Source organism: Mesoplodon mirus, assembly GCF_964341445.2.
Source record: "Mesoplodon mirus genome assembly, chromosome: 8".
NCBI lineage: Eukaryota > Metazoa > Chordata > Mammalia > Artiodactyla > Ziphiidae > Mesoplodon > Mesoplodon mirus.
In genome coordinates this window covers 55516683-55532137 of record NC_138984.1, presented here as the reverse complement: position 1 = coordinate 55532137, position 15455 = coordinate 55516683, and the positions used below count along the sequence as shown (strand labels likewise).

The 15455-nt window shown below is 37.5% G+C and overlaps 1 long non-coding RNA gene across 1 annotated transcript in view; it reads left to right on the top strand.

Moving 5' to 3' along the window:
* Positions 1 to 15114, top strand: part of LOC309809171 — a 193395-nt gene extending 178281 nt beyond the window's left edge. Inside the window, exon 3 of the long non-coding RNA XR_014294827.1 lies at positions 12210 to 15114. This is a non-coding gene — a long non-coding RNA (uncharacterized lncRNA). The remainder of the gene's footprint in view (positions 1 to 12209) is intronic.
* The last annotated feature ends 341 nt before the right edge of the window (positions 15115 to 15455 follow it).

Here is a 15455-nt window from a genome sequence, read left to right as displayed (position 1 = left end):
TGATGTTTTTTCCTGATTCAGTCAGTTTTTAAGCAACTGTAAACACAGTGAATTGAGAAATGATCTACTCTCCCTCACTTGACTCCATATAAACTGGAATTTATTTTTAAGACCTGTTGTGAATTTGTCTAGGTTCATCCTCAGATGGTAGATGTGTATTCATTGCCTGCTATGCCCCAAAATACCTCCCCACTTGTTTCAGACACAAGGTCCCAAAGTCATCCTTTTCTAGTCTTATTTGCTCTTGTTCATTCTGTAATTTTCCAAAGCTATACCATATACCTGGGATACACCATGCAAGTTCAGGCTTCAGTCGCCACCATCAATTCTATTGCTGCCTTACTTTCTTCTGTAGGAATGCTCACAAGATCTTAGAAACTCACTTATTGGAGGAGTATAACTGGACTTGTAGCCAACGGACCAGATTCTAATTTTAATACTGGCACTGCCACTGACTTGGTATGAGACCTTCTACAACTCAGTTCAACTCTTAGACTGCTAGACTTCTATTTCCTAATCTGTAACGGGGTGATTAGATAGGATCATTAACATCCCTTGTGGTGCTCTAATTCTATAGTTCTATAAATCTGGACTCAGGAAACCAGCTTAGAACCTTGGGTTCTTCACTGCCTGCGGTGCTTCCTCACCCCTCTCTCCTCCCACCCTCTAGTTTGTTTAGATGTTTCTGCTGTATACTTCCTATGTTCACTAAACCGTTGTACTGATTACACTATCTTGTAACTTGCTTTTTTCTTTTTTTACTTATTTGTTTGGCTGTGCCGGGTCTTAGTTTCGGCATGCAGGATCTTCGTTGCTACGTGCGGGATCTTTAGTTGCAGCAAGCAGAATCTTTTAGTTGCGGTATGCGGCATCTTTTAGTTGCGGCATGCAGGCTCTTAGTTGCAGCATGTGGAATCTAGTTCCCTGACCAGGGATGGAACCTCAGCCTCCTGCATCGGGAGTGCAAAGTCTTAACCACTGGACCAACAGGGAAGTCCCCACTATCTTGTAACTTCTGTCTTTTTTCCTTCATTGGCTTAACATATGGTAGGCTGTTACTACCTATTGAGTGAATGAAAAAATAATAAAGATATGATCTTCATCCTGCAAGTCTGTATCTGTCATGTATTCTCAGAAGCTTCTGGACCCTGGAAGCTGTGGAGTCAGATCAACCTTTTGTCCTGATTCTACAGACCAGATAATATGCAAGAATGTTGCCTCTTGAAAACTCTCAAAGGTGATAAACAGCTATAGTCCACACCAGAGGAAAATGGGCGGACACCAGATCGTTATTGGGAGCTAATTCACAGTGCATAATAGAATGAGAAGTTTCAGTTCCTGGAGTCAGGGAGACTAGGAAGGAGTGGGTAAGAAAAAGCAATTAAGTCAAGGGGAAAGTGGAGTTAGTGAAATGGTTTGAAGTTGGAGATAATAATATGGGCTGAAGACCCAGTGAATGTTTCTTGCTCTTGGGCTCTTGGGGCGGCCGCAGGAAATTTTTAAAACTAGGGATGAAATTTGATTTGACTGAATTTGTTTGCCTGTTCAACTCCCAATTTCCAACTTTCAGTAAACTCTTTGAAGCTCACAAATGCCTTGCCTGGACAGCTTTATGTGGAAAACAATGAGGGGAATGAGTAGTACATCTGGGCCTTTGTTTCTCAACCTTTAGAATCACTTAGGGAGCTTTGAAACTCTGGAGGCTGACGTCATACTCCAGAACAATTACAGCAGAATCTCTGGGGGTGGGGACCAGCAATCAGCATTTCTTCAGAGATGCCTGGGTGAATCTAATGTGCAGTCAGTAATCAACCATGGGCCAAGCTGTATAGGAGAGAGCTGGAAAGCATTAGAACACAGCCTGCTTTGGAGTGAGTTGTTACACAAGAATAGATTATGGCGAGTTATTAATGTAAACTCATTCAAAAAACTACTCAGCAACCATGCATGCTCTGTTTTTTAATCAACTCTATTTTCCATTATTTTCAATAACTATTTTAATTTTGTAAACCTCACTCCTACCAATTCTATTGTTACTTTCCATAAATGACGTATCTTCCACTTTTTAGAGATATTTGGTGCCTCAGATGAAAAATTCCTCCATTTTTTGCCACCAAAGCTGTAAGTCTGTATTTTTTTCTGTATTCTTCTTTTACTAGTGCCTTTCCACCAATGTTTAACAATCCAAAGTCAACCCTGTCTTTAAGGCAAAGATTCAGAAACAGGGCTGTGTGTGTGTGTGTGTGTGTGTGTGTGTGTGTGTGTGTGTGTTGAGGGAAGTAAAATAATCCTGCCAACAAAAGACCCCTCTGAACCATTATAGAAGAGTGGACAGTTTATTACTAAGTAAGCATTATCAGATTTACATGAATGTAAGGTAGCAGAAAAAGTGACTAAAAAGTCTGGACAGATTTTCACATAATTTATTTAGCAAAGTAGAAGCAAGAATAACTTATTTAATTTCCTCAAAAGACAAAGGGCTACACCTGGTGATAGTCTCCTTGTGAAAGTCTCCTGAGTTAATTTTGGAGGTGTGTATTTATAGTTCCAAGACGAGAATGTCCCCAAACGTGCACTGTAAAATTTAGACATCTTATTGGGCATATTAAGATTTCAAGGAGCAGAGTGTGAAGAGATAGCCAACTCCTCCTCAAAGTTTCATCATTTTAGCTTTATAGTATGTGCTGGGAAGTATATACATTGATGTTTCCTACCTTTGTCCAGTGAGAGAGCCTAAGAGCAATGACACTCAAGTGGAACATCTAGCACTGGACCTCAGTGTCTAAACACTATTTTTCAATAAAAGGTGTCAGTGCTCATTTGAAAAATGATGATTCCTGGACTGGGTAGGGAAAATACAAGATGAGCCTGGAACATCTCGTGGTCCCAGAAAATAAGGGAGTGCTAAAAATAATTAAATAAAAAATAAAAGAAAAAGATAGGTACTTGTTGAAAGAACACAGTGGACACCCCAAAGGGGCTCCTAAAGGCCAAAGCTCAAGCAGTTTGAGCAACAGAATAAATAGTGATATTATTGGATTTTGTTCCATAGCATAGAATATTTGTGAGTCTATACCCATATAAACAATTGAATAAATAAATAAATGGAGGGGGGTAAGAGAGCTCTTGATTAAGAAAAATTCTGAATAATAAATGTAGATAGAAAGGAGATGGATAATCCCCATTAGGCAGTCCCTACAATAATAGTCATTAGTGACAAGATCCACCAACAGATGCTCAAGTTAGCGGACAAAAGTTGGAGGTAAAAGGACATTTGCACTGTCTCGAAATATCTCAAGAGATTTATTAGCTACAGTGGGAAAGATAGTACCTTTAAACAGTCAGCAAATCTAGCAGACACAACCTTAACCAAGTGATCAGGGTAAATGACATCAATAATAAGACATACCATCACCATCATAATCCCTGCTATGATGTACTGAGAACGGGACATCACTTTTGATTATTCTTGCGTGAAATGCATATCCTCAATCCAATCGTGAGGAAACATCAGACAAACCCAAACTGAGGGACAGCCTACAAAATAACTAATACTCTTCAAAGGTGGCAAGGTTCTAAAAGACAAAGAAAGATTAAGGAAATGTCATAGATTAGAGGAGACTAAGGAGACATGACAACTAAATGAAAGGTGGGATCCTGAATAGAATCCTGGAACATGGAAAGGATGTTAGTAGAGAAACAGATGAAATTTGAGTAAGGTCTGCAGCTTAGTTAACAGTATTTTACCAATGCTGGTTTCCTAGTTTGGATGATTGTACTATGGTTATGTAAGATAAAAACATTCAGGAAAGCTTGGTGTGGGGCATACAGAAACTCTGGGGTATATAGAAAATTTCACAACTTTTCTATAAGTCTAAACTTAGTTCAGAATTAAAGTTCAATTCCTCCTCCCCTCATGAAAAGCTCCAGGGGTAAAGATAGTATGGTATTGGACAATAGGAAAATAGCCAAAGGAACAGAACTAAGCAGAGATCAATGCATATATGGATGTGTAATTTATAACCAAGTGGGCACTGTAGAGCAGTGGAAAATGAAGGTATTTTATTTAAAAAATAGTTTTGGGTGAAATAACTTAATCGTATGTGGAGAAAAAAAGAAAATTGACTGGTATCTCACATCATATGCAACAATTAATTTGAGGTGAATTCTAGATCTAAATATGAAAGGGAAATAGTATTTTAGAATGTAATATATGAGAATGTCTTTGTGATTTTTATATAAATAAGATATCTAAAGCCAAGCAAACAAACAAAAACAACAAAGAAAACACTGACCACAAAGGCAAAGATATAATTTGGACTATATTAAAATTAAGAAGGAGGAGATATGGGGGTATATGTATATGTATAGCTAATTCACTTTGTTATAAAGCAGAAACTAACACACCATTGTAAAGCAATTATACTCCAATAAAGATGTTAAAAAAATTAAGAGCCTCTTTTAAAAAAATATGTGATTAGGTACCTGAAAATTCAAGCCACATATAGGAAGAAGATATATGCAATACATATAACTGTAAAAGTCTCATATCCAGAATATATAAAGAATTCCTACAGATCAATCAAACATTTTTGACAGTTGGGCAAAAGATTTTTAATAGGCACTGCACTGAAACAGGTACCAAGTGGTCAATAAACTCAGGACATGTACTTGACCTAATGAGTAATCAGGAAATTGCAAATTAAAACCAAAATGAGCTTTTTCTCTTCCTCTTCCCCTTCCCCATGCCTTCTGTTTCCTTCTTTTTCTTTCCCTTCCCTTTTTTTCCCTTCCCTTCGTGCACAATTCAGTCCTAAAATCATTAGGTGGGCCAGAATAAGGAATGCATGGTATCCACATATAAAGGATGTCTAGTGTGGGTTGAAGCTGGAGCTAGGTGAGGGCTTCAGTGCCTGTAGGTGACTCCATATGGGGTGTCAGAATCCAAACAGGGGAGGAGACCATCCAGATAGAAGTATTTTCTAGCATTTGTTTCTAAGTCCCAGGGGCTAGTGGGAGAAGAGCCCCATTCAGGGCAGTGGCACAGAGTGGAGCTTCAGAAAGAGAAACGGGAATAAAAAAGGTGTCCCTGTGGAAGAAGAAGTTCAATGTGGGGTTTCAGGGTCCAAGCAGGGTGAGGGGGGCATCGGTATTGGAGGGCTGTACATAGTGCAGGCTACTGAAGCCAAGGAAAGGGAGAAGGAAGGGGTCCATGTAGAAGTGGAGGCAGGCCAGCGAGGGATGCCAGAGCCAAAGCAAGATGAAAAGGGTACTGCCACCACAGTGTGACATGCTGTGGAGTGTCAAAGCTGGAGCAGGATGGAACAGGCCCCCACATGAGTTTAGCTCAGGAAGGACGAGAAGAGTATTACAACACAACACTGCACGAGGTAGTGACTGACAGAGCAGATCAGAGCCTGGGTAGGACAGTCAAGCGGTGTTGGAGTCACAGTAGTGTAAGAAGGGTGAGTGTATACAGGGGCAGCTTAGTGTAGAATGCCAGGGCCTTGAATGGGGTCTGAGGGTTAGATAGCAGTGGGGTATTAATGATAATACAACCTATGCTGTTTGTTGTGGATATGTAGGAGAACTCTTTTTTTTTTGTAAGAAGTATACCCCAAAGTATTTAGGGGCTATTGGGCTTCAGGTCAGCAACTTACTCTCAAATGGCTGAAGAAAAGATTTCTTTATATTTTACTTTCCACTTACTTTTGTCTAAGTTTGAAATTATTTCTGAATTAAAAAATTTGAAGAGCTACCACTGGATAATGAAAAAGAGAGAGAGAGACACACACACACAGAGACTATACCAAGTAATGACAAGAATGCGGAGAAATTGGAACATTAACACATTGTTGATAGGGTAAATTAGCACAACATTTGGAAACCTATGCTATATCTTCTAAAACTCAATATATGTGTACATTATGAACCAGTAAATTCATTCCTAAATATATACATAGGGAGGTGTATACATTGCAAAGTTTCCCAAAGTTCGGATACTTGAAAGGAACCATCACATTCCACAGAACCTGCTTATATAAGGTGTTCATTTAAATGCAGCGGATATAGTGTAGCAAGTGAAAGATAGTGCAGGCAAGCACTGAGGGTCTGAAAGACATCCCACAGGCAAGCTTTCCAGGGCCGTCTTTATTCACACACACAGACTGTACTCTATCACCAGCTTGAACCACCAAGATCTGAGCTAGGAATCCTGCTTTCTGGGGAACTCAAAGGAGAAACACTCAGCAAGCCCTTTATATGACCTTGTAATCAAGCTATGTTGTTAAACCAATTAGACCAGTTATAAACCATCAGTAAAACCAAAACCAAAACCAAATAAACAAAAATACCTGACCCTGCAGGTCACCAGAGGATGCTTATTGACTTTAAATTGCACATTATAAATCTCATTGCTGTTATCTTGGCTAAGAGTTGAAAATCCAGATATCCAGTTTCCTCCAGAGATAAAGACAGAGGTTTTCTGGTTCAGCTGTAAATCCGTTCATATTTTCACATAAAAATAAAGGATTAGAATATTTAAAGCATCATATTCATAATAACCCAAAATTGAAACCAATACAAATATCCACTAGAAAGAAAAACAATAAACTGTTGGTTTGCACATGAAATACTATAGAACAATGAGTAAATATGCATTACTGCTATGTAAAACAGCATAGATGGATATCAAAAATAATGTACTAAGTGAAGATATCTGAAAGAAAAAATATATGTAGATAGATAGATAATTCCATTTATATAAAGTTCAGTACCCAGGCAAAATGAATCTTTTGTGTGAGAAATCAGGCTAATAGTTGCCTTTGGGAAAGAGAGGACTAATAATTGATAGTGAACATGAAACATGAAATAGTGTAAGAGTTGCCAGTTAGGTGTTATTTCCTGACTTGACAGATAGTTAAATGGCTGTGTTCACTTTGTAAAAATTATCAAGCTTAAAATTTGTCCTTATATGTACATATGTGATATTTCAATAAAAGTAATTTTTAAAATATTATATGCACACACACACATACATGTGCCCACACATATACTCCAAAGCTATACCTGTTTTTAGGGTCATTTTACTTAGTACTGAGTTTGTAGTGACTCATTGTTTCTTTATTGTTATAGGATATATTTCTTTATTATTCTACCTTTTAAAGTTTTCCTCTATTACTTCTTTGAGTGTTTCTTTTCATTTTCCGTGTTCTATCCCTTGGTGACTCCTTTAGGTGGGTATGTAATTTATGGATTTAATTTCCATGTCATTTAACTGTTCTTTAATTTTTTTAATCTTTTTATATATTTTAAATTTTATTTTGGAATAATAGGTCACTGAGGTTGATCTTTTAGATTACTAATTCCATATAAAGGCATAGTATACTCATGCATAGAATACTAGGTAGCTGCTTTTTAAAAATTAAACAGGTGTTGGTCTTACAGTATATAGGTGCTATAGTATAGGAATATCCTTTTACACTTTTAAATGAAAAATAGTACAATTTATATAGTATGTTACTTTAATAAAAATGTCCGTGTGTATGTGGTCTGTGTTTCTTGGCATATTGTTAGAAATGTATAGTATTAGTTGAGTGATTTGGTTGCATGTAACAGAAGAGGTACTAATTCTGGCTTAAGAAATTAAGTCTTTCAATTTTTCTATATAACAAGACTCCTGGAAATGGCACATTTTCTGCAGCATTTCAACAATGTTATCAAACACTTAGCTTTTCTTTGTCTTTCTGCTTTGCTGTCCTTAGCATGTTTGCTTTTCATCCTGTGTAATTTTTCATAGCTCTAAAATTGCTACCACAACTCCAATGATCATGTCCTTAAACAATAAACCAAATAAACATTTTAAAGGTTTTTTTTTTTTTTTTTTTTTTTTTACCATTTGCTTTTATTTTCATCAGAGGTCAAAATCCTACTCATAAGCTCCCTCCCACAGCTACTTCATAACACATCTGATTAGTTAGAACAGGATCAAATGTTCATCTCTAAACCAATTGTAAAAAAAGGAGGAATTAAATCAACATTTATATTAGTCAGTCTTTGCTGCAATAATGCAGCTAAAGGAACACACTAATGTGTCAAGAAACATATATTTGTTGTTTCTTGCTCTTGAGTTTGTGGATTAGTTGCAGCAGTTCTACATCAGACCATGGGTGAGGTTCAGGTGTGGTTCACGAGTCCTTTATTCTGGACCCACATTGATGTACAGAGACTACCTGGGACATACGATTTTTATAATTCAGTGCAGGAGTGCAAGAGGAAAAGCAGAAACATATGATGCATCTTAAAAGTTCTGCTTAAAATAAGTACTCTCTCACTTCTACCTGCACTTCATTGGGTAAAGCAATCATATAACCAAGCTGAAGTCAATGAGACAAGGAAGTGTTCTTTTCCCTCATCAAAGCATGGCCAGTGTGGGGAGGGAACAACTAATCATAAACCAACAAGACAATCTACCACAGCAGTCATGGCTTAGACCAATCATGGTTCATCCCTTCAGATTGGGAGAGGAATCCAAGTTCTGTAAACTTGTTGCAACATGCACAAAATACAGTTATTATAAACTATGGGAATAAGGGATTGTAGTTATTGAGTAGACAATCAACATTATCTGACATAGTTCACATCAACATCATGATGGGTATGTCCTGGGTAGAGAAGAGAGTGGGATGGGCAGAGACCAGTGTGAGGCAAGAATGAAACGGTTCCGTGTTGACTTCTCACTACTTATACAACCAGAAGTCTCTTCGAATTGGGAAAATGCACCAAGATGGAAAAGCAACTCAAATATTCGTGAAAAGATCAGTGGTTTATTTATTGATTAAGCATTTTCATTCAACAATTTTGAAAGAGACTCTCTGTCTTCCAGAAGCCATTCTGCCTTATTTCAAAAGGGCTGAAATCTATATTTTGAGTCTTAATTTCACATTATATCCAACAACTCTCTGACACCTTGGGCGAGAAACTCCCAACTGGTCTTACCTTCAGGACAGCAATATTTTTACCATTTTCATTCTGGCCCAGCCACTGGTACAGGCTGTTCACTTATGTTACTGTCATGAGCAAGCGATGCAGGAAGAGAAACATTGCTGATCTGTGAAATTAGACAGTTCATTAAATCTGTCTTGGTATTTAAGCCACAGTAAGTACCATGTTTAATTAGGTTTATGAAACGACATCTTGTTCAGGGCAAGGATCAGTATAGTAGAGAAGCTATAATGGATGCGAAATTAAATGCCTAAGTTGAAGCTAAACTGTTACATGCACAAGTCAGTAATTTCAGAACTATGCCTCCCAAGTGAATCACAAACTGACCTCTTTGAGCATGCCATAGGACATAGTTTGTGTCACATTATATGGCATTAATTTTAAAAGCCCAATCTGACTTCTTTCCAATTATATCCCCAAAAAACATAACTGGGAATGCTTTCTTTTTCTGCATTTCCTGACATTTCTTCCATAGTACTAAGTTAATGGATGGCTTTAAAGCTAAAATCATGGGAAATGCAAGAGCCTACCCAATTGTTAATATCTGAATCTTAGGATTTATCAACTGTAGCATATCTAAAGATACAAAACCCACCTTTTCTGGTTTTCTGGAACCTCTTAGATGTGGAAATAAAGACCTCATTGCATGTGGAAGTGCGCTACGAGGCACAATTTTCATAAAGGGAATTTAAATGACTGCTTTAATTTGTAGACCAGACTGTGTGTGCCTGAAGTCTAAGATTAATGAGACACTTTTTCAGAGAATTGTCTCTTCTAAATAAACAAGTCTTTTGTGCTGACCCAGGAATCTGAGTTGTAGCTGAAAGACTAATTATACCAATATTATAATGGGCACATCTACAACAGTAAAAGGAATAGTCTCTCCATCTTCAAAGTTAGATGCTCATTCGAATGAAATCCAGTTTATCTGGATTGTCTTTCATGTTTTCCTTTGCACCTATAAAGAAACTGAAAAATTTTTCCTTTTAAGAAGCATTTTGAAAATTCATTATTTTTACTTTTTTTCAATATATATAAAAACTCTATAAATGAATTCCCAGACTAAATTTTTCTCTTAGTAATTTGATTTAAAAGAAAATTAGAACAAGTCATTATGAGCAGAATGCTTTCAATTAAGACATAATTAATTTAAATGTGCAAATGCAGAATACATTTGGATGTGCAATTAGATGACTGATTATACTGGAAATCTAATTTCATACTTAAATTGCCAGCCACACCCCCATCTTGAGCTATTGACCCACCACAGTTGACCACAAGGTTGGCTCTTACCCCCGGAGGAAGTGACCTCAGTGAATAGTGTTTTTGCAGTGATTCTATAATCATCTGTTAGTATCTGTCTTTAGACAGTACTTAGAGACAACACCCATGAAGGAGCTTCCTTCTTACCATTCTCCATATTTTTCAACAAGCATCTTGTTTTATTTTAAATAATTGATGTGTAACTCGGCAAATTGTGAAAGCCCTCTTTTATGCCATTGTACTTAGTAGCCCTTTTCTATTCAGGTACTCTTTAAAAGTAAGCTGATAATCAAAATGTTAAACATGTATGAAAAGTTACTGAGCTTTGAATTTTTTACTTTGAAATTATTTAGTATGGCATTGCAAATTGTTTGTTATAGATACAAATGTGTGGAAGCTATACTTTGGTGTTGGCACTTGTGGGTTTGGAATGTCCTCAAACTAATCAAGACAATGAATTTTAGTGCCATAAGAAGTAGAGGGGGTGACTTGGCAAGGTTTGGACCTGATATGTTTCAATGTTGCTCTAGAAATTGAAGAGATTCCCCAATCATATGAAAAACTATTTATAATTCCAGAAATTAGCCAAAGTCAATATTTGTCCTCTAAATCAGACATTGTTTTAAATTCCCTGAATAGTTGAAAAATTTGTAAAATGTTTTCAAGGATTCTAAAAAATCATAATTGGGAAAGGAGGAAAACGTTTATGAAAGTGAGGACATTTGTTGAATGTCTACTCTGTTCCAGGACGTGAGCTAGATATTCTCTTGTATCATGTCTGTACATGTCAGTTATTAATGTATCACCTCTCAGCTCCAAGCCCTTACTTCATATCTTTTCCTGAGATGCTGGGCCTGGAAATCTGCAACCTATCTTTCCCAGAGCCAACACACAGAGCATCGTGGGAATATCTCTTGGATCAAAGAAGTCTCCCTAGCCTGAATCATAGACATTAGCATTTCAGCTCACTGAGTTAGATGTTTTCCTCTTCAGATAACTTTTGAAAATGCAAATGTCCATCAAAGAGAACAGTAGTCCCCTTTTGGGTCACTGAAGCTTCAATATTAGCGTGTCGTCCCATAGTTTTCTTCAACAGTAGTGGATACTTTGTCACAAAGGCAGAGTGGGGATCCTGGGTAGATAGGACCAAAAAAACAGGTGTAAACAAAGGGAGATAGCATCAGAGCTTATTGATCTTGTAATTGTGTCTTGTTTTGGTCCTAGAGCTATTGACAGATGACTCAGTTTCCCTTTTTTGTGTGGTTCTTGATCCAGCTGTGGTCTGACCTTTGGGAGCTGACTGTAAGAAGAAGAACATTGAGAAATAGGCAAAAATACCCGATAGTTAACAATCCTTAACTAGGAAATCCAAAACAGTGGTTCTCAACCTTAGCTACTCATTGGTACCACCTGGGAAATTTAAGAGTCACTGATACCTGGGCACCATGCCCAGAGATTAAAAAAAAAATCTCCCAATGATTCTGGCATCCTAGTCCAGGTGAAGATTCACTGCTCCAAAGAGCTGATTTATCATGTGCCCACAGGATTTATGATTTAGGAAGGCCTAGCACAAAGAAAAGATTAGAAAAGTTCAGTATTCTCCTACTTTGACAATCAGCATCCAATTCAAAACCCATACTTTTCCTTACTTCCAACTCCCATTCCCCATTCCCCGGTAACTTATACCTCCTGCTGCTGCAAGGAGCTGGCAGTTAAGGGACTGTTCCACTGGATGGATAAAGACTATGGTAGTAATAGAAATGTGAGATATCAGAAAGCCCCACCTTTAGTGAAGAGGTGCAAAGAGAAGTAGATTTTGCTGGAGAACTCTGTGAATGATACAAGATTCCCTGTAAGTTATGCTTATAGTTGGTTTTCTGTGGAGAGATAAACTGAAATACGAATAAAGGATGGAAAGTTAAAGATGATTTTTTTTTTTTTAGGACCTGTATGTAACCTTGCAAAGGCAACCAGGAGAGTCAGAGAGGTATGTGGAATCACATAGCCTGGATGAGACAAGGTAGGAAAACAAACTTGAGATAAGAAATAGGTATGTTATATACAACATAATGATTCAATATTTGTATATGTTGCAAAATGATCACCACAATCTGTCTAATTATCATCTCTCACCATGCAAAGTTAGAGAATTTTTTTCTTGGGATGAGAACTTTTAAGATCTATATGTTCGTAGTTTTAATAGCATTGTCAAGTGTTTCTTTTTGAAGACTCAGCTCCCTCTCTGAGCCTAAAGTTCTGACTGCATTCTTTGTGTCTTTTTCCCATTTTTTGCCTAGAATTGTGGGGTTCCCTTAATTTTTTTTTTTCAGCTACGTTGGGTCTTCGTTGCTGCATGTGGGCTTTCTCTAGTTGCAGTGAGCGGGGGCTACTCTTCGTTGCAGTTCATGGGCTTCTCATCGTGGTGGCTTCTCTTGTTGCAGAGTACGGGCTCTAGACACGTGGGCTTCAGTAGTTGTGGTACACAGGCCCAGTAGTTGTGGCTCGCTGGCTCTAGAGCACAGGCTCAGTAGTTGTGGCACACGGGCTTAGTTGCTCCCCGGTATGTGGGATCTTCCCAGACCAGGGCTTGAACCTGTGTCCCCTGCATTGGCAGGTGGATTCTTAACCACTGTGCCACCAGCGAAGTCCCTGTTCCCTTAATTTTAACTTTAGCTCAAGAAGAAGGATTGGAAGGGTCAACCTTACAGACATTTACTGAGATACTACCCCTGGGCAATACTCCAGGTAACTGGTTGTCAAATTTGAGTACGTGGTCAGAAACACCTGGAGGGCTCGTTTAAACAGACTTCTGGGCACCACCCCCAGAGTTTCTGATCCAGCAGGTCTGAGCTGGGGCTTGAGAATGTGCATTTCTACCAAATTCCCAGGTGGTGCTCCTACTGCAAGGTGTATGAGGGTCACTCAAAGCCCCTAGTTGTTAATCAGCTTCAGCTGATTAGGACCCGTTGTAATGAAACATGACACTTGATTTTGTTATCTCTTAGGCAAGTGCCACTGCAAGTGAAAACAATTCATTTTATAGAAAAGAATACCTGGAGGGGTCATCCAGAGTCAGGTCTCAAAAGCAATGCTGGACAGGGATTGACAGAGTGTTGAGGAGGGTCATTTGGCCCCAGGATTATTTGTGACATACAAAGTACCCTGAAGTTGGAGATATCAAGACCCTTGGAGAATTGCTGAGCAGATTGGGTTGGCTTCAGTGAAGGGACCATATGGGTCTAAAAGAATAAAGATATTTATGTGTCTGTGCAGCATTAAAAGGTGTGACCATAAGGTAGCAAGTGTAATCCCTCCAAAATGACAGTTGTCACCCAAGTGAGTGGTGAGCTTCAATATACTTACCTAGAAATATTAAATATTTAGAATTATGTTGAAAATAAATTTGAGACACCTAAGAAACCTGAACTTATTACTTTGTTACAGGTACATGTGGATGCAAACAGAGTATTATTCAGGGAGTTTCCCCAACTCTATTCTATATAACTATATATACTTTTCCCATCTTAGCCTATATATGACTATGCAAGTATTACTCTGTATGAGTTTGGCTGTTTTCAGATTGCACATTTAGCTTCAAAGTCTCACTTAAGAGATTTAAAGAATCTTTGACAGGATCTAAGGAAAATTCTGAGAAAAGAGCAACAAACCTATTATTAGTAAAAAACAATGGCAATGTCATGGGATACTTTGGAAAGGCAGCACTTATTTGAGTATATAAATTCTGGTGTGTTTCATAAATTCCTTAATAACATAATTCTGAGCATCTACATTTATGCCATTGTAAAATGTTTATAAGTGTTTAAGTATGAGAAGAAATTAGACCCAAAGCATGCATGGGTATCTAATATGGATGCACTGTGTAATCAAGGTCAGTATAATTTCCCACAGGCTGTTCTGCTGGGTTAGCCAATATACTGAAGGCAATTTACCATAGGGATTTCCTAATTTAGCCAAATTAATTTCTAGAGCAACTAAACAGCTTAAGATAGCAAATGCTTTTCTTTCAATTGAAAAGTCAAAGAGAAAATCTATTTCTAGAAGTAGGAAAAATGAAAGGCAAAGTAACCCTTTTTCTTCTAGTCGTGATGAAGCTAGTCATGTGATAAATTTTAGACTCAAAGTGGTCTTCACGCCCTGATGCTTCAGTGTGTGGGGAGGGTATCTGGAAAGGTGCTGTATATGAATGACCATTCTAGGCTCTATTTACCTTTTACTGTGTACATAAAGTCTCTGGTAGAAGAGCAGATGGAAATGGTAAGAATTTCTAAATAATTGAATGGAGCAGGATGCTGTTGGAGATACAGGTTTGTGTGCCTGAAAAGGATAAAGGAGAAGGGGAAAAATTGAGATAATTGCTAGAGAAAAATAGAGAAGGGAAGCCGTCCTGGTTAAGAAGGTCCCACCATCCCTATTTTTAACATGAAGTCCCCTAGAGAGTCTACATATGTATATATGTATGTATACATTTATTAATTATTTTATTGCACATTTAAAATGATAAATAATTTTGGGTTTACTGGTAAACATTAAAAGATGGAGGACTTTTCCAGGTGTACATCTAGTTGTATCAGTACTATTTATTAAATAAGCCATCATTAACTCATGTAATTGAACTACCACATAGATCTTCTAATACTTCTCTTACGTATTGGATACCATTTCTGGATTCTCTGTTCTGTGCCACTGATCTGTTTGTCCTGTCTTATACAAATAACAATCATGAATTAATTATTCATAGTATTTTCTAATAACTGGTAAAATCATCATGGTCTTTTTCTTGGCTCTTCCTTGGTAATGGTTATCATCTTTAATGTAAACATTAAATTTAAAAGACTTGGAAAGAGTTGTTGAGTTTCTGATTGGAGTTTCATTAAATTTATATATTAATTCAGGAGAATGAACAATGCCATGAAATTAAGCTTTCTCGTCAAAAAGATTGTGTGCTCCTTTCAGACTTTGCCTGATATCTTTTAACACAGTTTTACAGTTTTCTTCATGTAGACCAGTGACTCTTGAACTCAGTAGCACACTGGAATTCCTTACAAGCTTTAAAAAATTTCAATGCTTGGAATTCACACCTAGAAACGATGATTTGTTTTGTCTGAGAACATCAGATATTGCTAGAGAAAAATAGAGAAGGGAAGCCGTCCTGGTTAAGAAGGTCCCAC